This window comes from Haliaeetus albicilla, chromosome 3 (assembly GCF_947461875.1).
Source record: "Haliaeetus albicilla chromosome 3, bHalAlb1.1, whole genome shotgun sequence".
NCBI lineage: Eukaryota > Metazoa > Chordata > Aves > Accipitriformes > Accipitridae > Haliaeetus > Haliaeetus albicilla.
In genome coordinates this window covers 75,054,789-75,081,213 of record NC_091485.1, presented here as the reverse complement: position 1 = coordinate 75,081,213, position 26,425 = coordinate 75,054,789, and the positions used below count along the sequence as shown (strand labels likewise).

At 46.5% G+C, this 26,425-nt stretch overlaps 1 protein-coding gene across 9 annotated transcripts in view; it reads right to left on the bottom strand.

The window, feature by feature from the left end:
• The window catches only part of ADGRB1 (adhesion G protein-coupled receptor B1), a 284,292-nt gene that overhangs the window by 89,773 nt on the left and 168,094 nt on the right, over positions 1 to 26,425 (bottom strand). The window lies entirely within an intron of this gene.

Here is a 26,425-nt window from a genome sequence, read left to right as displayed (position 1 = left end):
CTCCGCCAGCCTCATGAGCCCCACAGGGGAGTGCACCCCTCTCCTCCCCCCCACCAGTTACCCCAGTATGTGAATCCACCCCTCCCAAACACCTTCCTCACCCCCCCAACCCCCCCCCAATTACTTCACAGGCATCAGCCCCTCGTCCTCCCACCGCCCACCCCTGTCCTTCTCCCCCCCCAGCTCTCTCTGGGGCCAGGGTCTCCATAAGCCATGACAGACCCCCCCCTCAGACCTCTCCCGCACCCCCAAAGTTCCAGGCATGGCAGGGATGCCCCTGCCTCATGGCCAGAGGGACCTCAAGAGATCGAAAGGATAGAGTCCTCACTTTCCCATGGCATCCTTTCAGGCTGGGAAAGAGCAGCAGAGTTGGGAAGGGATCCCAGGTGGGAAAAACTCCATGTGAAGTTGACCTTCATCCCGCAGATGGGATGGTTTCATCGGGAAAAAGTTAGTGCAGCCCCATCTCCATGTGAGCACTAAGGGCTAAGCCAGGGAAAAGGGGAATCTCAGGCTCTGCCTTGCGTGCTGGGGTACAGTCACCAGCCAAAAAGTACATTGTTTTCTACCCATTGCTTCTGTGTCTTGTCCAGACAACTTTCCTGAAATGTGGTCACATACAGGGTGCAAATGCAGAGAGTAAGCACAGAAATGCGACGGGTGGGGAGAAGGTCCGAATCCATGCGGATAACCCGGGCTTCACTGGAGCCTGGGATAGGATGTGGAGGCAGAGCAAAAGGGACATATGCCTTCACCGGAGGAACACGGGTATAAGATGTCCCTTCTCCGTATCTGACCATCCTCAGAGGAGGGGACCTAGGCAAGAATGCCAGCAGCAAGCTCAGGGCAGCTCCAGATGGAGCCAAGCTGCTCAGCAGCCTTAGGTGTACCACAGATGGCCTGGACTTCTCCGTACTGCTGACTCCAGCAGACCTGCCTTGAGCTGCAGAGAAGTTTTTTGCAGGTCTCCACTCCATGCACACGCTGGACCCGCTCCTCATGCAACGAGACGATAGCTTCCCTCCACCTCCCTAACCACTGCGCAAGAAAGCGGAGAGAACGGGCTGGGTACCAACGGGGTAACAGAGCATCAACACATGCTGTTGATTCTGTTGTGATTATCTACTTGGATCCAGTTTAACATGTGACACTGAGCCTTCCTGAATTATCTCTGGTTTGGATTAAAGCACTTTTCATAGTTTGTTTTTTTTTTTTTTTTTAAAAAAAAGCCAAACTAATTTTATTGTAGAAGTTGTCAGCGATGTACAGAACAGTTTTTTCTGGCGCCCGTCCAGGGCTTTCTAAATGTCTGGACCCTACTGCATGTCCATCCAACTGATGGGACATAAATCTGTCTTCCCGATAGTCAGCTCTCCACATGCTCTTCACTGAGCTAATTCACATCATTTCTTGGAGACACTCAGGTCCAGACTTTGTTCTCTGGTCTCTTCCATGTGCCTTCTGCAATTCACCAACACCCTTCTTGGAAGGGACCGAGAGATCCAAGGCCAATCTCAGAGGGAATACGAATTCTGTATTCCCCCCTATATGTACCACCTATATTTCCAAGAACTGCATTAGCCAGTCATTCTGTTCATTCACTGTCACCAAGACAAATGCCTTATTTATGATGTGTACAAATAATGACAAACGCTCAGAATCTACCAACCAGTTATGTATTCTCATAGAAAGTATTAATTTAGCTTGACAAGGTCTATTTTCCATAAGTTGATTGCTATTAATTTCTCTGTTTTAATGAGTATGCTATTATTCAATTATAATCATAATATTACCCACAATCCCCTAATTTTTGGATCTCGGATCAGATGGTGTGTTATTGTGCCGAAGACAGATGTGAGGCGGACGGCTCTGGAGTGAGGCTGTTGTGCTTACAGACACATGCTCCTCTCTCCAGATTTTGGGAACACTTCCACCCTTCTTTTACTGAAGAGCAACGATCCCCAATTAGCCTTAGCCTGCTCTTTTAAATCTCTTGCATGCAAAATTACTCTGTCTTGTTTCTCTTAAAAACATCTTACTTTATTAGATGATGTATAGCATGTTTTCTAGCTGCTGGTGTAATGAAAAGTATTTCATTAGCCTGGGATGCGAATTAAGTACCCAGGCTCTCTTCCAATTACAGAATACAGGCGCTTATTGAAATTTCTGCATTATTATAAATAAATCTGTCATTTCTAGCTAGTAACAAACAAATACCATTAAGATTTATTTTGGTTTTAGTATACTCTAAATTTTCCTTTTTATTCATTTTAACCATCCTGATCAATAAAATCCTCACATCTTTTTTTCCTCTTATCTTTTTCAAGCTTTTAATTCATATTGCTTGCTATCAATTTATCCCTTGTCCGTAACTCTACAACAGCTTTTACTTTCCCTCTAAAACAGACTGTTGTTGGTTTTTTGTATATATTGGTTTATTTGTCTTTGCTTGGGGTTTTTGTTTGTTTGTTTGTTTAGGTGGGTTTGTTTTAGTGCTCTGGTTAACTTTTTCATTTATGGGTTTGCAGATACCTAGAAAAGTGCTCTTCAAAGGGCTTCTAATTATCCTTAACTTTTTCTGTTTAAACAATCTTTCACAACAAATAGACATGCTTAAAGCTGTCATTCTTAAAGCATCAAATATGCGTACATTGACGTACACCCCCTGCCCCCAAGCAATTTGAACTCCCTTGAAATGTGTGAATACAATTGCCTTAACATCACTTTCAATCCCAAAGCCCAGCTTTACTCATTTACCAGCTTTCAGAGTAGACTAGGACAGATCTGGGCCATGCATCAACAGAAGTAACCTCATCCAAAAGAAAAAAAGAAAAAAAAAAAAAAAGCAAAAGCAAAAGCAGAAAGCCTACCAAAACAGCAAACCCTGGGGAAGGTATCAGAAATCTAATAACACTCCCTCGATGCTGCGCGTGGTCTCACACTCTCATGGTAGAAAAGCTGACAGTACAGCAGTGAATGCGATATCAGAATAAAGTCTATCCAGGGCCAAAGCCACACTTGGCACAGTCTGATATCCATTTCTAGATGCACATACAGAAAAAGCACATAGCGGAAAAGAGCACACAGCAGGAAAAAAAAAAATTATAATAACCTCCCTTCGCTCTTGTAAGACCTGGTCTGATGCCTGCTTATTTATCCCGTTGGATTCAAAGAAATCAATTGGATCAAAGCCATTCAGTTTTTACTTTAAAAGCTGCTATAAATCACACAAAGGATGGGTGCTGTGGGATGTGCTGAGTCAGAAACTCGGTGTAAATCACCTCAGAATAAGTCCAACTATGCCATTTAATAGGAAATGAAAATCTGGCCCTCATTACTACCAGTGATTATTAATTGGTTATTACCAGTTATTAAACTACTCAGAATATTCAAATGCTGGGTGTTCCAAAGAGCAAGTCTGTTCCTCTGGTTTTAAGCTCCTCAGAAGAATAACTCTTCTCTCACCCTCTCCTTCCTCTTCGCAGATCTGCTTAATTACCTATTCTCATAGCCCTGCAATCCTTTTGATACAAAAACCTCTGCACCCTTTTGGGATGTGGCTTGGACCTGGGTTGGGAGAACATATTTGCAGGTAGGAGGACATGCCAGAAGAGTCACCAGCCTCTTTTCCCCGTCCATGTTCTACCATGTGGCAAGAGACAAGCTAAGCTCAGTCTTCAGAGAGCTGAGCAAAAGTTTTCTTGGGCATTGCACCATGGGAAGCGCTAAACAATACATCAGGTAAAGGTTTGCTCATTGCTTTACTCAGGGCACTCAGGTGAGGTGCTGGCGTTGCCTTATTCCCAGTGTGGACGTGATATTATGAACCATCATTCAAGCCTAGCTTCTAGATTCAGCCTGTGTTTCTTTATTTTAAAATTAATTTCTAGTTCATATGGCTGCTGAGAAACTCCTAAAAAGGCACAGTTCAGCTGGACGGGTTCAAAATCACAGCTGTATTGATAAGAAATCTTGTGAATAATGTCAGCCTTACGATTTTAGGTGGTCTCACTCATGGCCGCTGGATGTTTGAACCTGTCCAGCAACATCTGCTGCAGATGACATATTCGATACCACCACGAGAGATCTAATGGCATCTCTCCACGGCCCAGGGAATCACATCTGAGGGAGTTTCGGTCTTGTTGGATGTAGATAGTGTTCTGCCCAGACAAAGGTTCAGCCAGCAAGTATTACCAAAAGCCTCATAGTTCAGGGCAGGCTTCAAATCCGAAATTATTTGATTGCTGAATTTTGTAATATAAAGATTGTTTCACTGGGATCCGTCCAAATTACAAAAAAGGGATATTACAAAAAAGGGATATTGCATATTTGTATGCAAAACACTTTCATCATGGACCTGATTAAAAGCTGCAGAAGAAAATGGGATTTTAAGGAAGAGGTCCTTAAACAGAGGTATGTCTGTGTGTGTGTGTGTGCATGCCTGTGTGAACAGGTTTCATCTGTAGATCAGTACTGAGCCTTAATCTTCTCAGCAAAACCTTTCATTCTGCAGAAAAGTACACTAGGCTTGTAATGGAAAAGCCATGCTCCCAGCTTGGTGGCAAAGAAAAAGAGCAGAGTTTGAGTTATTCACAAATATTGAATCCAGGTACACTCATAAGGAAGCAGAATTATTTCCAGGTGGTCTCAAGAGGGGAGGGAAGAAAGAGGAACTCTACTAAAGGGAAAACATGGGCAGAATCTTAGAGAACAGTGTAGTCAGACTGATTACAAGCCAGTCAAATGGGAATTGTAGAAATCCCCAAACCAGACTGGCGTAAAAAACATTGTACTGGAAGGGTTAGCAGGAAACTTGACAAGTTGGTTCTGTCTCTAATGTCTATGGTCAGATGTATCTCCAGTGTGATTCCAATGATGTTCCACAAGAAAATGTTTCACTATACCTTACAACATGATATGAACATCATTTGAGCACTTGATGGGAAAAAGCAATTAAGCACTGTCTTGTAGATTTGAATAGAAGCTAAGCACATGCTTAGGGACTTTCTTAAATAGAAATCCTGTTCTGAATAGGTATTTGCACAAATGGAGAGCCTTTGTTGTGGGAAGAGGCATGGATCAGAAAGAGGGTTTAAAAATGGCATCTATATTTGAGACTTAAATAATAGAAATGATCCCCAGAGGTTTCTTCCAACCTCAATGATTCTGTGGTTCTCTGATACTTCTTGCTTCACATGGGCCATTCCCCCCTCGCTAACCAGGCAGGTCATGCAAGTGCCTGGCACGGGTCCAGCTGGCAGATTGATTATTAATTTGGAGAACGAACCAGAGATGAAGTCAAAGTTAATCCTTTTTGTGGGATTCCCAAAAGCAATTTTCATTTCCAGCCAAAGGCTGCCCCAGAGCGCCTTTCAAACACTTTGGCTCTGCACAATAGCTCGGGACAAAAAAATGTGCAATCATTTTGCTGAAGCAAGTGTGTCAGAGTCACCGTTTCTGCAGGACTTCAGGGTTGGATTAAAAAGTGGATGGTTCCCAGGAAAAAGGGACATGAAAAGGTTTGTACCTTTTGAAAAAAAGGCTGATTAAAAAAAAAAAAATTAAAAAAATCTTTGATTGGCTGCTAAAGCAGTCAGAAAGGATCTCAGACCAGATAGGTAAACACTGAAATGCATTAAACGCTAAGCTGAATATGGGCTAAAATCAGCCTTTAACACTCTAGCTGCTTGGGAAGTTTTGGATGCTGTCAGTACCAAATCAGTAGTCATCCTCTGGTTAGTTTAGACCTTCCTAAGGATAAAAGCTGCAAAACAGTTTCACAAGGGTCATCCTATTATCCAAGAGATAATTTTTCCTTTCTGTGATCAACCCACTGATTGAAAGCCAGGCTGAGCTCTCAGTTATGCTACTGAAAATCCTGTGAGACATCTCACACATCCAGCAAGTCAGTCTAGGTTACTGGAGCAAAACTTATCCTCCTAGAAAAATCATGCGCTTCTGCGTCCCTGAAATTGAAGTGTAGCACCAGTTTGGTGACAACCATGAAACCCAATCTGAAAACTGAAGATCCAATGCAATAACTGATTGTCCGGCACTTTTCCTACACTCATTTCAAAGAAATCAAGCATCATCAACCTCATTTAGCTAATAAGGAAACTGAGGCACGTAAAGGAGATGTGAATAGATAGAGTCATGGAAGACGGCACTAACAGAGGTCTTTGGAGTAAGCAGGCACTTCTGAAACTTCTAAGCAACATTGCCTCCCAGGCAATAAATGCATCCATACATCCTTTGGCTGGGTTCCCTGGTTTCTTCACAGAAAGGCAAAACTCCCAGGTCTCTGGAGCCACTCTAAAAGTTAGTGCTCAACCGCTGAGATCGCTCTGTCTCTTTACGAGTTTTGTTTGGCACTGATGCCCTTTTTCTCACCTCTACCCCGATAGCACAGACCTGGCACTGAACAAAACAATTTTCTGCCAGTAGGAAAGAATCAATAATCAGATTAGCAACTATTATTAAATTAGCTCTTTAGAAAAAACAATGAAAATGGAAAAAAGGAAAAAAAAAAAGCCTACTATTGATCCAGTTGTTTGGTGCAATGAAAATTAAACCAGAGCAGGAATAGTTTAATTTTTTTTTTTTTCCCCAGAGGCTCCTGATTCCAGGTGTTTCCAGCTGATTTACTTCAGAACTGACACAAGCAAAACTAAGACAATGGTGATTCAAGAAAAGATTCATGACCTATGGCAGATGAGGGATATTTGGGATTTTCTCCAGGCCCTTTTCTTTTTGTGTTGGAGGAGGGAGGGACAGGAAGAGAAAGTTATAAGGAGGTTAAAAGCAAGGCCTTTTCCCAGCTGTGAATTCATAATAACAGCTAACTGAATTGGAGCATTTTGCAGGGGACAAGGTTACTTACTATCTGCAAATTAGCCCCAGAAAAAAATGAAACAGCCCATATGCAGCATCCAGTCTGAAGCCTTAATTAACATAAACAATGTTAAAATGCACAAAGAAATACATATTACCATTGAAATAAAGCATATGGCTGGCTAAATACCCGTAAGATTATCTGGAGATAATCTTTTCAGACACCACAAATACAGCTGACGCTGAGCTGTAATGACTCTCATCAGAAGGCCCCGCCATCCCACCGGAGATGAAGCTCAGCACTTCCCAACATCATCAGCCTCCTGGGCTTTGGACTCTGCCGTTTAAAATCCAGAGCATGTGGTTGGTAATTAATGAGCACTCTGCCCCTTTACATCCCCGCTCCACAGCTCCAGAAGAAGGCCTGAAGTGCAGACATCGTCTCGTGCAGATGAAACTTGCACCATGCCTGGTTCTCCGAAGACCCGCCTCGATGCATGAGGAAGGGTGGGATGGGAGAGAAGAATTTGGCCACCGGGACCATACACTGCGACTGCAGTTTTCTTGTACTTCCCTGCCAAACTTCCTTTCCAAAGGCAGGCACAGGACCGATGTTTCAGTGGGATGGACCCCCAGAAGGACCACTCTGCCCATGGGTCTTACACAGTAAGCCACTGAACAATCCTCAATGTGCGCCACGAACATCAAAGTTTTGATACAGAAGACCTGACATCATGGACTACGTAAAGAAGAAATGGAGAAACCAAAGACACTGTTAGTGTCCTTGGTCTTTAAACCAGAAACAAATGTGAAAAATCCCTGTGAGGTGTCACAATATTCATGTTGCAGAGGAAACCAGTTCAACAGCTCCTGCTCATTGAACCTGGAGAAATATTCCTTCCCGACCGCAGTTCTAGTGGTTACTTAATAATTACAGATCTGATCTCTTCCACAATATCACAGCTCAACTTACACACAACACTAGGAATTTGGCTTGAAGTATCATGAGGGTTTCTTTTTTTGTATAGCGTATTTGAAATCTTTTTGTCTTGTGGATTTTCTCCTTTAAAAGGATGACATTTTCAAGCTCCTCTACAGAATCCTGTGAAATAGAAAGAGAAAAGCCTACAGCTCCCTACAATCCCATGACTTCATGGCTTTAAGAAAAAAGAAAAATAATTCTCCGATACAGCTACACTGCAAGCATGGGTATCATCAGGTCGGCTCACCTGTCAATGACTGCAGAAGATGACCTTGCACTACTTTCCACAATAGATCAATGTTTTATCTGTTCAAGATTTTAGCCTCTGCTCTTAAACTCGCTATTGCTATCCCGAACTAAAAGCACCGTTACAGCATTTCTGGGATCCCTCTGATATAAGAAGTCCAGGCCATACATCTTCATCTTCTTTTGGGGCAAAGTTGCCCCATTGGAGCTTTCCTGCTACACCAGAATATCAGAGCAGCAAATAGTTTATTAAATATCAGGATCATCTTGGGAAAAAGGTGAAAACGGGAGCTACTGTGAACGTATTGTAAACAGAGGTTGGGACTTTCTGAAGTTGCCTTTCCCGAGTGGAGGGAAGTGTACCACTGGGACAACAGGGGAATGGAAAGATGAGCAGTAAGATGGCTGGTCTCATTATCATACAGGGCTCCTTTCCAAAAAAGGACAAGGTGAAATCAGTGAGTGATATATCTGTCTCCCTCCCACCCTTATGTGACATTCACAGCTGCTTATCCAGGCTTTGCAGGACCATTCTCTCCAGGGGCAGCTCCTCGGGTGTCCTTGACTAGAGAGCTTGCATTGAAATGTTTTGGCAGGTCTTGCAAAGCAAGAGCAGGAGCCAGGACTGTGCTGAATGGGCTGTCACCCACTTGTTGTACCACCCTGCACAGCCCTCCTGAAATCACCTGCTTTAGCAAATGTGTAGAAAGAGCGTATGTTCCAGCCGGACACAAAACCGTTCAGCTTACCCTCTGAGCTTCCATATCAGCTTTCCAGCTGTAATTTCCCAATTACCATGAGATGCCTGACACGTTATAGACTTATGACTGGTTATGCAGTTAGTCCCTCTCATGCTACCAAGACTCAAACTGGATCACGGTCCAAAAGATGGGACTCTGCTTTTCTGTTTAGAAGAGGATGCGGCTCCACGCCAGGCATTAACCCATAGGTGGTCCAGGCAATCCTCTCTCTCTGCCTTGTACAACAGCCAGTCATCCTACGATCATTTCTGAGAAACTGGGAAAGTTTCCTGGTTACACAGAGAACAATACTCAGCACACCGAAGTGATAAGCAGCAGCCTTGTCATATGTACTGAAAACATTTCAGGGAAAATCCTCAGAGGAACCGAGTGCATTAGCAGAGTACACCGTTTTCTATGCCTGGACATCATGGTCCCATGCTCAAGTCTCGTGGGAAAGGAGGCTTGGGAAGAATGGGGAAACAAGGTAGTAAATGCTTTTGCTGAGCATACCAGATGCCAAAATAAATGTAAGACATTGCAGCCAGCAGTTAACAAGCTGGAAATGCTCCCTTTGGCTAGTCAAGGATGTACAAATGCACTTGGTTGAAAGACAGGCAGAGCAATACAAACACCTGGTAAGAGATACCTCACGTCCACTTTAGGGTATGGCCAAGCTGCCTCAGACGTGGCAGCATCTATGTCCCGTTCACTGTTCAGCACTTCCATCTTCTTAGATGACCCCAACAGGGCCTAAAAGGACTCAGAGCTCCCTGCCGAGCCTTCAGCCAGAGCTCAGGGGGGCAGAAAGATGGTTAGCTGGTACGGGGAGATGACCACAACCATCATCCCATGGCTGCTCACACCAAACCCTGGAAATGACAGGGCAGCAGGTTTGCCCAGCTGGGGATTTTGAACATTGCTCTGGTGCATGCGACAAAGGAAAGAGGAAGGTGAAAGAGTGTTATTAGCTCCGAAAAAAAAGCCTGCAAATCCCAGCTCTGGTCCAGATCCCCTGTTACTTGTGCTTTCTTTTTTCCACGTCCCCCTCTCTGAAACGGCCCTAGCAATCATGAAGCTCTTCCCAACTTTTCATGGCAAAGTCAGGGATGGAGACGCAGACTGCCTCTTGTCTACCTGTAAGCAGCACTTTGCAAAACAGCAAACAAACACTGCTGCAGATGTCCCAGCCCTGTCTCGAAGAGTACAGGAGGCCCCAGGGCCAGGTTGGGAAGAAGGATGGCTCTCTCACCACCAAAACACTAGCTCCAGGGTATGCTGCTTCTCAGGAACCTAAATCAGAAAATTTTAATGGCTGAGTGCAGGGCTAGCGGATAAAGAGACAAAGAAAAATAAATCAGGCAGATGACAGAGGGGCTGGGAATAGGAGGAGGTAGCAGACGGTAAAAGAAATTAAATCAAGAAGCCAAATTAAGGTGCTGCAGGCAAAGATGAAGATGCTGGATTAAAGATTAACCGTAACCAAAAGGAAGATGCAGTCCTTTAAAGGTACAAATTACTTCAATGCACTTAGCAAAACCCACACAAATCTCCTAAGAATAAAGTCCTCACAGATGCAACTGGATCACAGTAACAGATATATCTGGACCTGGGAACTCTGGATAGTTTCATGCTCCAGTGTTTCCAGCTGAGAAAGGGCATTAAAAGCAGAGCAAAGGCAACGACCCTAAAAAATGGAAAGTCCCGTGTTGGCTGAGGCAAAGGGGAGAGTATGCAAGAAGTCCTTTGAGAAGGGCTTGGCACTGTGCAAACAAATTCTGGGAGTATTTTGAAATTATTCTGAATCTCAGGGGAGATGCTGAGCTCTTTGGGGCTGTCTGTTCACTGAGCATTTCCTAATTTATCTCTAGCCAAATAACTCCAAAGGAATGGTTGGCGAGCTCGAAGTGGAAGCGCACCTTTTCACACCTGCTTCTTTGCGGCCAAAAGCAAGAGACCTCAGCAAGCATCCCCATCAAACTGCAAGCAGGTAAAGCAGGTCACCCTTTGGCTCAGCCGCCGGGCACAGAAGATACTTGTCCCATCACGGCACATTACGCGTTTGCACCATTTCACATCACCGCTCTGGGATTGCCGGGAGAAAGGTCGCTTATGCATTGCCACCTCCTTTTAGCACAAGCAACTCACTTTTTGCAGTGGAGCATCTAAGACCCTGTTTCTGTGAGAGTAAGGAGGGGGGTGGAGGAACTGGATGGAGGTCGTGGGGCTGACTTTTTTAAAACCCTGAGGCTTTTTTATCATGTCTTTCGAACATATTGATAAGGTTATCCCGGGCAATACAGCCTCGTTAATGACTATACAGACAACAATAACAGCAGGTTACTTCTGGCCGTGTTAGCCAGTTTGTTATGGTCCAACCCCGCTCCTTGGACAGACAAAGCTTTAAGTCTTGCTGTTACCCGTGTCCCATGATCAGAACCTCAGGGAAACACCAAAATCAAAATCAAGACCCACTTCAAGCCTACAGCTGGACATCAGCGAGCTCTGAATCGGGCCTGAGGAGCAATCAGGAGTTCAGCGAGCCAGGTGAAGAGGCAGGCACACACGCACGTGCAAGCAGGGATGCGGGTCTGTAGACAAGAAGGTTTAGTCACTGTGAGTTCAGCTAGCTGCGCTTTTTTCTCTGCCAGCGCTTTCCTTTGCTCTTTCCTTTCCCTTTGACCTCCTTTTCCTCTTCACTCCACAAAATGAGCATTTCATGGAAGCGGAGCAGCCAAGAGAAGCAGAGGTGACAGCCCCTTGAACGTGTGGAACGCCTCCCTTGTTCCGAATTCAAATTTCGGAAAGCAACATCTGCCTGTTCCTGAAGGTCATTTGGATCCTGGTTTGGGGATGCTGCATCGCAGCTCACCACTTCCTCATTGTTATTCTGTCTCTATAGCTGCTATAGATGTCCCGTCACATTATATGCTAGTTTGTTACCAGTTTTGGGTGGGAGGGGGTAAATAAAATGTAAAGCATACCACAAAAGCCCACCCTGCTGGGATGAGTGTGGTTTCTGACTTGACTTACGTGGGTGTATAAAGAAATCTACTTGAGGGTTTGCTTTGGATTTACATTAGCAGAAGAGGAGGAAACCTCTGGGAAATAAAGATGATGCTAATGCAGTGAGGGGGCTGGTGCACTAGTGGCTCAATAAATGCTAATAAATAAATGCTGATGTTTAAGATCATGCTGGCCCCTCTCCTTGAACAACCTGTTCCCAGCCCTCCTGGGTGCTGCTCAGATGGTTTCTCACCGGGGGTCGATGTAAACAGCTCCCCGTGGGCAGGATCCAGATCAATCAGAGGAAAAGGGTGAGATCCCTCAGCGGAGCAAAGCTTCTCCGCTGGGAACAGAGCAACAAGCAGAGAGGCGGCCGGATTGATCGATTCCCTTTCAGCCCCAAGCCACGCTGCTGGGAACGGTACCTTGTCACAATTTGACACGCGTGACAGCAGCGAGGATGCAGGGGTGCAGAAAGCCACTGAGAGCAAAGCTCAGGATCGTAGTGAAACTAGAGAGCAGCGGAGCAAACTTCCCTTCTCCAGCCTGCTAAAAGCCTGGCTGGACTGCCAGGAGGTTGAAATACAAATCTAGCTCCAGACCTGCAAAGCTGGCAGAGGTTTTCCTGCTGGAAGGTTTCCCCGCCATGCAAGCCCAATGGTTTTCATGTGGACAACGTGACCGTTGTCAGGTCTGCTTGAATTCCTACTTTCCTCGGCCGATGGATCTGGCTGGGAGAAAAGACGTGCCCGACCCATAGACATAGCATCCCGGCATTTTACAAAGAGCAGGGATAAGGAGCAGGTGCTGAGTGGAGCGACACAGATCTGCTTGTGCTTTTCTCAGGAAAGCAGGTCACGGGGGAGGAGGGGGAGTCATTTCCCAGCTTGGCTGCTGAAAATGTATTTAACCAAAGCTACGCTGGTAACCAAACACTCTGCTAGCCCCTGGAACTCATGCAAAGAGGGATTGCTACCAAAACCTTTTAAACTCACTTTCTGCTAATGAAAATGGCTTTCAGAGATACAGGCTGGTGGAACCCTCTCGCCTCCCAGCAACATTTCTTCATGAAGCTTTCTCTTCCCTCCTCCCCATCCTGCCTTATCTCTGTACATCTGGGTAACGCAAAGGACAGAGCGTTCCCCAAGAAACCCAGAAAGCAGACTTTATCTCACACCTCCAGCAACACCCTTACCTTCAGCCAACCAGCTTGTCCAAACTGGACAGATGTCGCAGCATCTGTGCAAACTTGCACTAAACTGTCTGATGTAATTTGTGTGCTGACATTAAGCTGAGTTGCAGTGACAGGCTTTGGAGGGACTCAAAGAGTATTCACCCAACAGGGAGTTCCTAACTTCCCACTTAGTAGGAAGACGCTTAAATACTCCTCAGCTAATTAAATACCTGCCAATTATAAGGCAGTACAAACGATGACTGTGCTGGCTAAAGTAATTTGTACTGAAAAATGTCTGTGCTGTCCTGTCTGTGGTTTGCAGCACCGGGAATGGCCTTTATTGCAGGAAACGCCGATCACACAGCAGAAAGCACAGTCCTAGGGGTGAGGTGTCCTTTTTCCTGTCAATCCATCCATCCCCATCTGCCCACAAATAATATGCACACATCCCAGTGCCAAACGCATCTACCATTGCCTTCTCCCTTGGCAGACTGATCTCTAAAGCCCTGCTTCTGCACCTCCTGCAGACCTGTGCAGATACCTTGGGCTCCAGTTCCATTGCTACAACATCTTTGCAGAATGCGAACCGGCTCCTGCTAGCCAAAGGCACTGAATTGTGAGACTCAGCCTTCCACAGAGCCTGGAGGGAGCCGGACTGGATCTATAGCTCCCAAGCTGGGAAACTCAGAAGTCCCACTGAGACTCACTGAGATCTCAGGTATTAAGCCAGTAACAACAAAATGCACTCAACCCTCTTGGTACTCTCTTTCCCAAGGCCCAGGGGAGGGAAGGAATGTGGGAATAAGCCAGCTAGTATCACCACTGTAGATGAAATGCAGAACCCCAGCAGGAAGCTTTTATCCTCTGGCTCAGCAGAGCCGCACATTGCCAGGGTGTTGTCTCCAAAAGCCAAGCTGGCACCTGGAGCCAGGAGTCAGAATAGGAGGAGATCAGCTTGGGCTTGCAGAGGGTGAATAAGGGGAATTCCTGCTGCTGGAGCTCTCTCCACCCCAGCTGGGAAGGTCGGGAAAGGGGAATGTCCAGAGGAAAAAAGAAAACGAGCATCGGCAATAGCGATAGGTATTGTTCAGCTTTACTCTAAGGAATAAACAGCAGAGATTTTGCAGAGAAGGAAGTTTCTGGAGCCATTTGGGGAAAAGACCCAGTTGGGGAGAGAGGGTATGGAGATCAAAGGGGCTCCAAGTGTGTGCACGTGTGTGTAGAGGCAATGAAGTGTATCAGGACATTAATTTGACACTCAGAGGACCTGAAAGGAAAAAGGGTTGGAAACCGCAGCGCTAAGGTATGTGCTGGTACAGGTTTGCTGTATTCTCCCCAACCCATCCAAGTGCCCCTGCCAGCATCGCTGGCTTGTGAATCAAGGTCTTACACACACACTGAACAGTGAGTAGACAGGTAGGTTAGGACCAAAGCGATGAAGCTGCTGGTCCCAGCCTTCACCTGCCCAAGAGTTACAGAATTGAGCAGGAAACGTACAGTGGATGTGACAGCTCCCACTCCATCCTCCTGTTTGATCTTTCTTTCTTTGCTGAGATGACAAGCGATGTCAGAGTGAAGGAGTACTGCTCCCAAGCTGGGGGGTCCCTGGCCACCTCTTTTGATAGCTTTCCTGGGAGGGAGGCCAGGAGAACAAAAGCACTTCTTGCAAGTCCTGTATTTAGGGGACCTGCTCTCACATGGCTCCAGCTTCAGAGCAGCAGCAACGTTCTGAGAGTTACTGTCAGTTTTGCTGCATTTCCAAGCCATCTTAACCGTGAACGCCTCAAAAGCAAAGTGGCACTTGTCATTTGACCAACAGTGCTTTCTCCTGCCTTTTCTGTTCACCAAAACTCTCCTGAAACATTAATCTGGGTAAAGGCAAATGTTAAAGAAACTTCAGAACTGTAAGTGACCTAGAAAAGGAGTTTTTTGTTCAGCTCTAGTTGCAATAACAGCACATTGAAGGCTGTGAAATACTCAGGCAGTAATAGGAGTCATGTAAGTCCTGTTTCACAGACTGCGGCAACAGCTTTTTACTGCTGCTGAAGATGTAACAGGCAAGACAATCTCAGCTGCCTTCCAGATCCCAGGAGGAACCAGCAGAGCTGGCAATTAGCAAAAGCATCTTTTGCACTTGTAAACTGAATGAATTGGTTGGAAATGAACTGGGAAGTTGGGAATGCCCAACGCTGCGATGCCATTTCTAACAATACTTCTGAGATGCTGATGTCTGAGTGGAGAGAAATGCAGCAGCCTCCAAGAAGCAGGGGTTCCTTTTTATAGCTACATGAAAAAAAAAAACAATTTTTGTCCCACAAACAATACTTCTGAGAACACTGTGATGGGACGCACCTCCCCATCATTTCAGACTTGATATTAGGAAGCATTTCTTTACAGAGAGGGTGGTCAAACACTGGAACAGGCTTCCTAGAGAGGTGATCAATGCCCCAAGCCTGTCAGTGTTTCCGAGGCATTTGGACAATGCCCTTAATAACTTTTGGACAGCTCTGAAGTGCTTAGGCAGTTGGACTAGATGATTGTTATAGGTCCCCTCCAACTGAAAATATTCTATTCTATTCCATTCCATTCCATTCATCTTCTCAATACTATTCCTTTTGTGAGCACAGGGGTCTCCTGTGTGTCTGCTCCATCATGCTGAGTGAATGCCAGTTCTGAGCTGCAGGTTTCCTCCCCTGCCCTGTTACAGGAGTCTCAGTCAAAGCACATTCAATCTCCCCCCTCACCCTAAGTTGTTTCTCTTGGGGAAGGACAGCAGATTCTCTGCTGGGACTAATCAGTGCAACTTTAATGGCTGCAGAGATGCTAGGGCTGCAACACAGCTGCAGCTGTGTGTGTGCTACAGCCTTTCCTATCACTGCACTCACGCTGGCTCCCCATGTGCTGGCATGTGTAAATTACACCTTAGGCATCAAAAATCCCTTCCCTTCAGGTAACTTTGCAGCTGAAGGATGACATTCCCAGCCAGGACCCGGATCCTGCAGTAATATTAGACACAGGGAGCTCCCTCTGCTCTCCTTGCGTTGCCATGTGTGGAGCAGCTCCAGAGACACTTTTTTCTTGAGGCTGCCTGGATTTTAGGTATTTGCATTGCAGTGCTCTGCCTCGCTCATCACTACCACTAACTAAACAGGCCCTTGGCACATGCTGTTAATTGTCAGCAAACTCTCCAGCAGAGTTTTGACCGATGCATGGGGGACATGGGCTGGAAGGGATCTGCCCGAACACAACAAACTTCCCAATAGCAGTGATACATTACTGCAGCTTTCATTGGCACCCATATGGAAGGTCAAAGACAAAGATACCCCAGCTGACAGCCAAAAGACCTGCAAACAGCCCTTTGCAGCACTTGTGCCCCAGCCTCCGATTAAGGTCGAAATCAGAAAAAAAATCGCATGCATATTGATAATCCCTGGGCCAAATCCTGTGGAGTGCCCTTGAAGCTGTCAGGAGCCTTGCTGAGATTTGAAGGCTGCGCAGCATTCCTTAAGATTTGACATATGAGCTAAAACCACCATTAAATAAATAATATCCACAGCTAAAAAAAGTAGTGTTCTCCTGGATCCTTGCCTCCTCTCTGCTCCTGTTCTCCCAATACAGGACATAGCTAACTTTTATTCAGAGCCACCAGCACAGCCATAAGAGAGGGCAGGAGATCTGAGTTGTGGCTCAGCTGTGCTCCTCCTTGCTGTCAGTGGATAAATCACTCCCTCGGTTTCTCCTTCCCCACCTGCAAATGACAGCAGTTAGGTCTTTGAGGACAGCCCATAACTCATTAATGCAATTATGACCCTTTCAATTTTTGTCCCCTTGGCTAGCTGGTGGTAAATTGGATACATCACCAGAAGCTGAGGGGAACTGATGTACTTCCCACCCACTTTGCTGCCTGCACTCCTCATCCAAACCAGAAAAAAAACTGTCTTCAAACCTGCACAGTTCACCCCAGGAAGGTCTGGGCTCTTGCTGGGTCAGGCTTAGGGCCACCCTGCCAGGCACCGGGCTCTGGCAGAGAGAGAATTTATTCCCTGGCTCTCCATCAAAGGCAGGCAGCGACTCCCCTCCCTGACTTACCATCCCACCGACGTTGCACGTGAACATTAAACCACCTTGAGAAGCAGCTCTGGCCTAAAGCAGAGGACACCTCTGGGAGATTAATGACTCTTCCAAAGGGTCATTATTGTAATTGAATCAATGTATTTGAAAAGTCCTGGACAGGGCCTTGACAAGTCTGAAAATCATTATATGCCATGTAATGGGGCTTTCTGACCTTGCTGCGTCAGTTATTTTTCTGTCTGCAGCTCCTGACTGAGGGTTAAAGTAGATCCCAATAAATCCAACGGTCACGGCAAAGAGCATCTGTCCTCTCTGGGGGGAGAGCTTTGCCCCATTGCCTTTCAGGAGGGCTCAGCGCTGCCTGCCCTATGGGTCTGCCTACCCCTGCTCTTCCCAATCGGGCAGCAGGTCGGCTGCAAGGCATCGGTTCTCCCTGCGGTGGGAGAAGCTGCCATGTTCCGCATCGAGACGGCTGTCAGAGCGGGCTGGATGCTGCGTGCGTTTGCTAATCTGCTCTGCCACGTGGCTGAGAGGCCACCGTTAACTCAGGCAGCTGGTGGGATGCACGGGCTGGTGTCCCGTGCCATCACGTGCTCGGTCTCGCAGTGATTGCCCTGAGCCTCCCTGGCCCCATTCTGCTTCGTGAAAACTAAAATTCACGTTGCGGTACTTGCTGCTGCTCACACAACCAAGGCGTGATGGGCAAAGCTGACACGACGCGAGCTCGTCTTGCACGGATGACCAGTTCAATCATAAAGCTCACGTTTAGATAATCAGTTCTCAGTGATAAATAATAATACTTATTTTTGCTACTTACTATCGCTTAATGGAGCTCCTCACTCCTAGATTTCATGACATTTAGAAGAGCAGAAGAGCTGTCTGATGTTATTAGCACAGTAGACTCAGGAAAAACTGAGGCACAAAGCTTACACTGATTTGCCCAGACACACAGAAAGTTCATCATTAAATGAAGGCTGTATCCCAGGCACTGTGTCCTCTTTTCGCTGCTGTGTTTTAGCAGGACATTTCATCTCCTAGGGCGGTGGACAAGCAGTCAGGTAAAAATGAAAACACGTCCTTTTCTCGTCTTTAAAAATAGGGGCAAACTTTCCCCATCCTTATTCACAGTCTCCCAGTTCTCAGCACTTTTCCCCCCACATCCATTAATTCTTCCCACCCTTGAGCAATGACATGGGCTCATAAACCTGTCTCTGCACCTTGACCTTTTCCCATGGGCTCCCGTCATGAAAATGAGAGCTCTGCAAGGTATCTGGGACTAGAAGGGGCAATACTGCCCTCCCAGTTAGGATCCCCACTGTGGGGCAATCCATTGCCTGGGCTATGGAATACGTGCTGGTGGTTTTTTGTGGCTGATTCACAAAGCAGACAAAAAAGCTGCTAAGAATACCAAGGAGGGTTTTCTTTAGCCCAGTCAGTAAAGATAAAGAACAAACTCCTACACGGTTGTCAAGAGATTTTAAGAGATACTAAGCCCCCCAAATTTTAGCAATCTATTGTGGTTATGGTGGGTACTGCTGTGTTGCTGGCTTGCATGCCGGTGTAGTTCATGGATTCATTCAAAAATGAGGCATTTTAAGAAGTTCACCTGAACTTGCCCCAGTCTTGCAAGGAAGTTGAGCAAAGAAGCCTGATGGGGAAACTTTTTCTTGTATTCTTAACAGAGACACATAGGACTTAATCAGCTTGAGCATCTACCTAGTGCTGATGGTCTGTGCTTTGGACAACCCCGGTCTTGAGATACTTGTGGTTATAACACACCTTCCTCACATCATGCACAGGCTGCTCTGCAGCCTTCAGCTCCCAGCAAAGCCAAACAACACAACGGAGGATACAGACATGATATCCTCAGGTTGGTGATAGCATCTGCAAGTTTAGAGACAAAACCATGTGGGAAGTCCTGCTCTGGATCCAGACAGGCTTTCTTGCACTCATAAAGGGAAAATAAAACCAATCCAGCAAAGACATACATGGAGGTACAGTGACCTTACTCGGAATTTTACACACAGAGGGTGCTGAGCATCCCCGTAGTGCAGGTGTTTGTCTCTCCTCCATGACCCTGAGTCTGCCTTGAAGTTGCTTCAAAGCTACACCCTGTTGGCTATTGAGTCATTGGCGTTAGAGCACACCAGGGGTAGGCTTCAAGTTTCTTCAGCCTCATTTTTTTCCCCACACTTAAAGGCCTGGAGCTGTGAATCAGAGCTCTCCACCAGCACGTACGGATGCCTACACTGTGTTATTACATTCTCAGCACCTACAAGGTACCACGCAGACAGGCACCAAGTGAAATGCAGCAGAAATGCACCAGGGATCAGGCCTGGAGTCCCTTCATGCAACCTGGGAGGCCAAGTTGGATTTCCACCATGTGCCACCGAAAGCCATCAGCAGCCTGGCTCCTCCACGGCAGATGGCCACAGAAAAGCAGGTGGCTGCTAATCTTATCCCCTCCCATCCGCAAAGGGAACACAAGTAAAGGGCATCGTGGCTTCAGAGCAAACGGCTGTAAATAAAGAGAGCAGGCAGGGATGCAGGCAAAACATGCAACCCCAGTCTGGCACGCACAGCATGCTGTGCGGAGGTTTGTGTGCACACGTCCCCCTGCACACACACACACAAGCACTCTATAGCTCCTGAGGGCATTTAAATATATATTATGCACGTGTAGCTGGAGGCTCATTACATAAATGAAGGATGGTGTGGGTCAACAGCCTCATCTGGGTACTTGTGTACATTTGTACACATGCACATGTACTTTTGTGTTGTCCACATACAAACACACAAATATATATATAAATACTGCCTTATACTTGCAGATACTTGCATACCTCATGTGTGCTTACGTTTACACTGACACACCACCAACACCCCGCAGCCCTGATTGTGCGCAGAAACACACTCACACGTGTCCGTACTCACACTTGGGCACCAGCACTCACTTGTTCCACGCATTCACCATTTTATATCCTTTTTTGCACATGTGCCTTTATATGAGCACACAGCACACACACGTGTAGGAATACAAGCCATGCCAAACCCCACGCTGCTCTGGCTCACGGCGCACACTCAGCACTTGAGTTGAGGTTGGGAATCACAGCACTGAACCCAAAGCCCCTTCTCCAGTGGGAGCATCCTCCACATCTCAGTGTCTGGCTTCCGCCAGTTCTGTAAAGGGAATTAATTTATTCCATCCAGATTCCTGAGCCCTTTACTAGGGAAGCAGGGAAAAAGCTGGAGCATTTGATTCAGAGCCTCTGCATCCTCTCTCCTTTCCTCCTTTCCCTTCTGTTGAAAGCCATTAAACCATGCTCTGTTGGCAGGCAGCAGAAGCCCTGTATCATGCTGCTCAGCTTCTCCTGCACCCTGTGCTGTGAAAAGTGCTGGAGAATAAGCCAGCTCCTGCTTTTTCAGTCCCACAGACAATGCTGACTGCTGGGCACCAGCTCAGCAAAGGCCAAAGAAGCGCAACTCCTCTTTCGAATGGGGATGGGCACAGCCCTGCGGTCTGCTGGGACCTTGTGCCAGCTGCTTTTTGCCAACACGGAACTGGACCACCTCTTTCCTGCAACCCCTGGAAGTCCAGGTGACAAGGTGTTTCCAGGAAAAGGTGGCCTGAGGGTGAAGGAGATGCCTGGGAAAATAGTTGCCTGGAAGCAGTTGTGCTTGGTGCGTCCAGCAGCGCCAGAGCCCAGGTCGAGCAGAGAAGCTAAGTCCTCAGGCTCTAGAGGTGTGACTGGGTTTCACTGCATTAGCCCCGTTTTGTCTACTCTCATCCAGGGCTAAAAAGGGGCTCATGGGACCATAATTCAATCTGCCTGGTTGCACACTGCAAGTGCAGTCAGACAGGCTGAATTAGGGGGTACTTTTAACTGGATTTAACACAGGGGAACTAATGGGAATATTCAGATTAACCTCCCTGCATGGCCCTGTGTGGACAGGCTTTGCAAGCACAATGCTGCCTTCTTTCACAGATATTCCCTCAATACCTCCACAGGAGCACTCAGGAAAGGCAGCATTTGCAGCTGCAGCTAAAACTGAAGATGTTAGGGTAATGGAGCTGGAACAGGGGTACTGACAAACCCCAGGGCAGACACCCTGCATGGGATCACACAAAGGGCATGTCACTGACAATGTTGCTCCACCAAAGCCAGCTGGAGTGTTGCAGTAGAAAATATATAATATAAAATATATAATATGTCGTGCATAGGTCCAGAGAGGAGAGAAGTGCACTGATTTCTCATGGGGCTTTGGGGCTGTAACAGATTTCCCTTCCTATCTGTATCTGGGGGGACTCATCTGTCTTTGTCAGCATAGGCAAGCTGTGTTACTGTTTGATCTACAGCTCTGGCAGGGCCATTAATGCACTAGGTGATGGACAGAAGAAAAAAGAAGCTGTTTCCTGACTTTAGAAAACTTTTCTTCAAAAGCCAGGCATTGGGAGATGGATGAGGTGATGTGATGAGCAAAAAGTGTCCATGGGATGCTATAGCTATGACCCCTCCTCTGTGACACTGTTGTGGTGGTGGGGAGTACTGGAAGAAACGGACCTACTGTACATGCCCTCCACAGGGAACCAGTGAGTAACCATCAAGACTGGGATCGCATTAAAGCCCCAGAAAGCACAGAAAACTTCCTGCCTTTCTCTTTATCCAGTGCATCAGAGGCTTTCAACAAGTAGGGTGAAGCCCATGGAGCCTATACATTGTCCTGCTCCTCATGCTGCCTTGCACCATGCATCAGTGCACGACTTTCCTGTAATCATGTAGGACATGCAGTCAGGAGTTCGGACAACTTGGGAGTCTCTAGATTAGACACTGGACACCCCACCCTGAAAATAGGAATTTCAGGCAAAGCAGCTGCACTGCAAGACTCATGGGATGGCTGGACCACCTCAAAAAGCCCAATTACCCTATGGAAAAATTATGGTCCCTGACAGGCAATACCTCCCTCTAGGATGTTTTGGGAGGGCTCCTCTGAGTTGTTCCAAACAAAACAAACAAAAACACCCTCATAAACTTACTATGACACTGTGGATCTCTCCCTGCGGATTGCAATTCTGTATGATCACCTTCAGTTCAGCTGTGGTCCACACAGCTCTATCAACCATCCCCTTGAAGGACCAATATACACCCTACACCTCAAGCGGTTCCTATCTGAAAAGAGGCCATGAACAGGACTGTCCTCCGCATCTGCGAGCTATATTTTAGGATCCTGTAAGTTTCCAAACAGGGACAGATTGATAGTCTGCTTTGTTTGGCAGCATCATAAAACACCACTCCGTGCAGTTGCAAACCCTCGGGGGAGATTTCTGCCTGACCTCGGCTGGGCATCAGATCCAGCCCAGAGCCAGGAGGATGTGATTTAGCCTTAAACCGCTAGCTGAGGCATTCTTCGTCTTGTTCTCCATGCCTAACCTTGCTGCGCATGGGTCACCTTCCTGAAGAGTGAGGTCTGCATTTTCCAAGTTAGATAGGTTAAAGGCTTTAATTACTGGAACAGATGATCTTTCCCAAGGGAATGTAACAGTGTCCTTGAATCAAAACCACGGACTCCTGAGGCACTTTCTCTTTCAAGAGCAAAAAGCTTTTATGCAAATATTTTTGAAGGTTTGGAAGGCCTCTTAAGATCACTTATTGTAATGTCTAGCTATTATTATGCTCCTCTTGGAGACAGAGAAGCAGAGAATAGCTGGTGGCTGAAGCCAGGCAGATCCTCCAAGAGCAAGCATTCCCTGTGGGATGAGAGGTCCCCTGGCAATGCAGACCTGCTGGATCCCACCCTCTGCATGTACAGGATTGTATTTCACACCTGCACAGCACGATGTTCTCTCGTGCACCATGAGCTAAAATACAAGACCCAGCTGGCTGGCTTGGTCTGGGCTATCACAAAGGCAGGGCACGCTGGAGGGGAAAATTAGCATTTCCCTGTGGCTGTGGGTCCATCTATCAGACAGTCAGTCTAGTCTCATATCATCTCTCCAGACGCTTCATGGCTTGCGACTGTTCCTTTTCATCTCACAACAGTCTTCATCACTTGACCTGATCTCACGCTCAAAGAACGCTAAAACCCAGCTTTGGAGGTCTGAGTACACAGACTCATCAGCCCCATGGGGCAGCAGGACTGCTCTGTCACACCAATTAGTCCCACGTCTTCTGCTGCAGACATGAAGCAATGCTGCCACCACTAACAACAAACTTTGGCAACTGTCTCCCCATACCCCTTGCCACATGGCATCCCTCTTGCGCACCAGAGCAAGGCAGGCGAGAAATGCAAATTTGGTGATGCACAAGAACATCAAAGCACATAAGACGACTGCATCCATCAACTCCCTCTGTCCTGTCCCAGCAGGAGAAAGAGGGAGTAGGAGACCAGATCCTGCCTGGGTTTTAACTTCAGCAGGGCTAAGAAGCTAATAATTACTCCAGATGAATATCCTTGGAGGAGAGCCAGAGAATCCCAAAACATTCTCTGATTTCAACTTTCAATTTACCCAGCCAGTGTTAAGCTCATTAATCATACTTGCAGCACCCAACACAACAGAAATTAGTCCCTGATCTTCTCCCCTCTTATTTCATGACATGAGGAGTTGGGGGCAAGAGGAAAAGAGTAGAGATGAAGAGGTGCCACCCACAAATCTAACAGTCACTCAAAGGGGCTGGAATTAATAAATCAAAAATCCATTATTAATATTACAAGCTTAAATATCTATCTAAATGCAAATGAATGAACACTCAGGGGTTCTTCCTTTTTTTTTTTTTTTTTTTTTTTAAGTGCTGTGTTCAACAACTCTGTCTTGGAGGAAGCACATGGCCACATGATAATTGTCTGTTCTAATTGCAGTTTTACAGTTCAACCCTTCACGGCCCATGGATTTTAAGTGGTCTTTAAAGGGCTGTGACATGTTTTGGATGGGACTGAAAGCTCAGGTGGCTGCAGTAACAGGCAGGAGCTCTCATGTGAGGATTGCTTCGAGTTCCTTGCCTCTGTACCTGCTCAGTCACATCAGCTGCAAGGGGTTAAATCCAGAGGCTGGTTCACTGGAATCAGGTGGAGTTTGGATCCCCAAGATCCGCAGCCTCAGATAGATGACTGTAAACACAGGGAAGGTCCCCCTGGCCAGCCAGCCTTGGAGCTGGAGCATGGAGAGACTGCAAAAGAGCAAGCTTAAGAGACAGCAGTGTCTTCTGAGCAAGCAACACCATGGCAGGCTGGTTTGGGCTGTACAGGGTGAGTAGCAGGCAGGGAAATGAAGCTGTAAAGCCATTCAATTGGTCAGAGCTGCAAAATGGCATTTCCTGAGATTCACCCACTTGCACAACCATCTTATGAGACTGCTCAGTGGGAAAACCTCCAATTTAAAGAGAGGGGTGGCATGAAGAAGAAGATGGGAGCAAAGAGAGGAACCACATACGTGTGGCTGAACCTCAGGGTTTCCTCGCTCAGAGTCACCACTCATGATCTCTACCACATCGCAGGCAACAGGTCCAGGGTGTAACCTAAAAATCCTTGCTCCAAGCAGGAAACAATTATCCAAAACTGTGATGTAAAACCCTTGGCAGCTCCAGAGTGCTGTTGAAGTTTGAGGTGAGCATTCAGGCCTGGAGAATAGGGTTTGCATAGTTGCCTTTCATTAGACTTTTGTAGGAGACAGTAGAGGTAGCAAACCAGTTTTAAAATGTTGTGCAAACAGCTTGGCAGCTCCTGTTGCCAGAACTCACCGGATCGGATGTAGCTTTGGAACATCCCCCAGCAAAATCTGCTGACATCATCATTTTGGGCTTTTCAACTGTTTGAGATTGCAAATGCTGGTTGAAAACACTTGCAGGCGTGCACACACACCCCAACACATACAGAAAGCAGAGTCTTAGCAGCAACATTTGCGCAACCAATCTGCTGGGGTTTTGGAAACCATCCTTGACAACTGAACCGCAGCATCGGTGCCAAGAAATTGCCTGCTCAACTCTTAGCTACGAGCCCATCCTTTGACGCTGTGAAGATGTAAGGATTAAAACCCGAAAGCATTCCTAACACCCTGCACTCCCAGAGAGACAACAGGCAGCCAAACAAGCTGCCAAGCCTTGGGAGCAAGTATATGGAGCAGCCAGACTTCCCAGGACAAGGCAGAGGTGACTATGCTGAACTGGGGACTGTTTCACCTCCAGATCAGCAATGGCATTCAAGCCTCTCAAGCCACGTTCAGCACCAGGCAACCCTTCATCTTTCTCGTACCAGGTGCTTTTCAGCGCCAGCTCTGACAGATATGTACCCAGACTGAATGCCATCACTCTCCCTCAGATCCAACCATGTGCAAACTGGATTTTTCTCTTTGCTTGCTCAGAATACAGCTAATTAAAACCAGCTCTGAGCATGGCAGGGAAACACCTCCGTCCTTCTGGACATAACTCTCTCTCTAGGATCTAGAAAGCCAAGAACAACAAGATGGTGTGTGCAGTAAAGGGGGCGTTGGTTCCAACTTCTGCCTTTATTTGCCAAAAAAATGGATTTGTATACAAGTGCTTTAATCCCATTCCAGCATGGAGAAACAACAGATTTAGCAGAGAAGGTCAGCTCCTATCCAAGCCTCCTCCTGAGTCTGCCCACCTATGCACAACCCTCTACTCTGGGCTGACCTACAGACTCTGTCTGCTCTCTGGCACATAGGTAATATGATAAAATCCCATTTTACTAATTTCATGAAGGTTCACCTGTATGCTGCCATGTGAGGTCAGCATGGCACACAAGGGGCTCCTGCAACCCAACCATTTTCCAATGTGGGAGCAATTTTCACCACAACCCAGAGGGACTAGTTCTGCCCTGGGCTATAACATGGGTGTGATTTCACAAGCAGGGAGTCCCTTTGGGTTCTTCAGCTTTGCTTTCGATCCACTCACACATGCAAAATTAATCACAGACCAACAAGAACGGTAAGCTGACTGCAAATATGTTGCCCGCCTATGTGTGTATATGCTACTTAATGGAGCATAAAAGGAGAAGAATAGAATCATTTTTCAGACACTGCAGATAATAATAATAAATAATAATAATAAATGCAGACGTATGTGCCAAATGCATGAGATCTCAAGGAGAGAAACTGATTGCAAGCAGAAAAGAAGTCAGGTTGGTTCTCAAACTGAGATACAAAAGTCAATGAAGTAAAAACACCATTAAATCAAACACTTCGTATCCTTGTCAACCTCACCAGGATTTAAGACCACACTTTCAGAGTGTGCTTTTTTTTTTTTTCCTAAGATGCACACTCTGACAACTACATCCCATATGGGATTTATGGTCCCGACTCTTTGTGGTAACTTGGGATTTCTGTTTTCCCTGCTGACCACAATCAGATCATTCAACACCTCC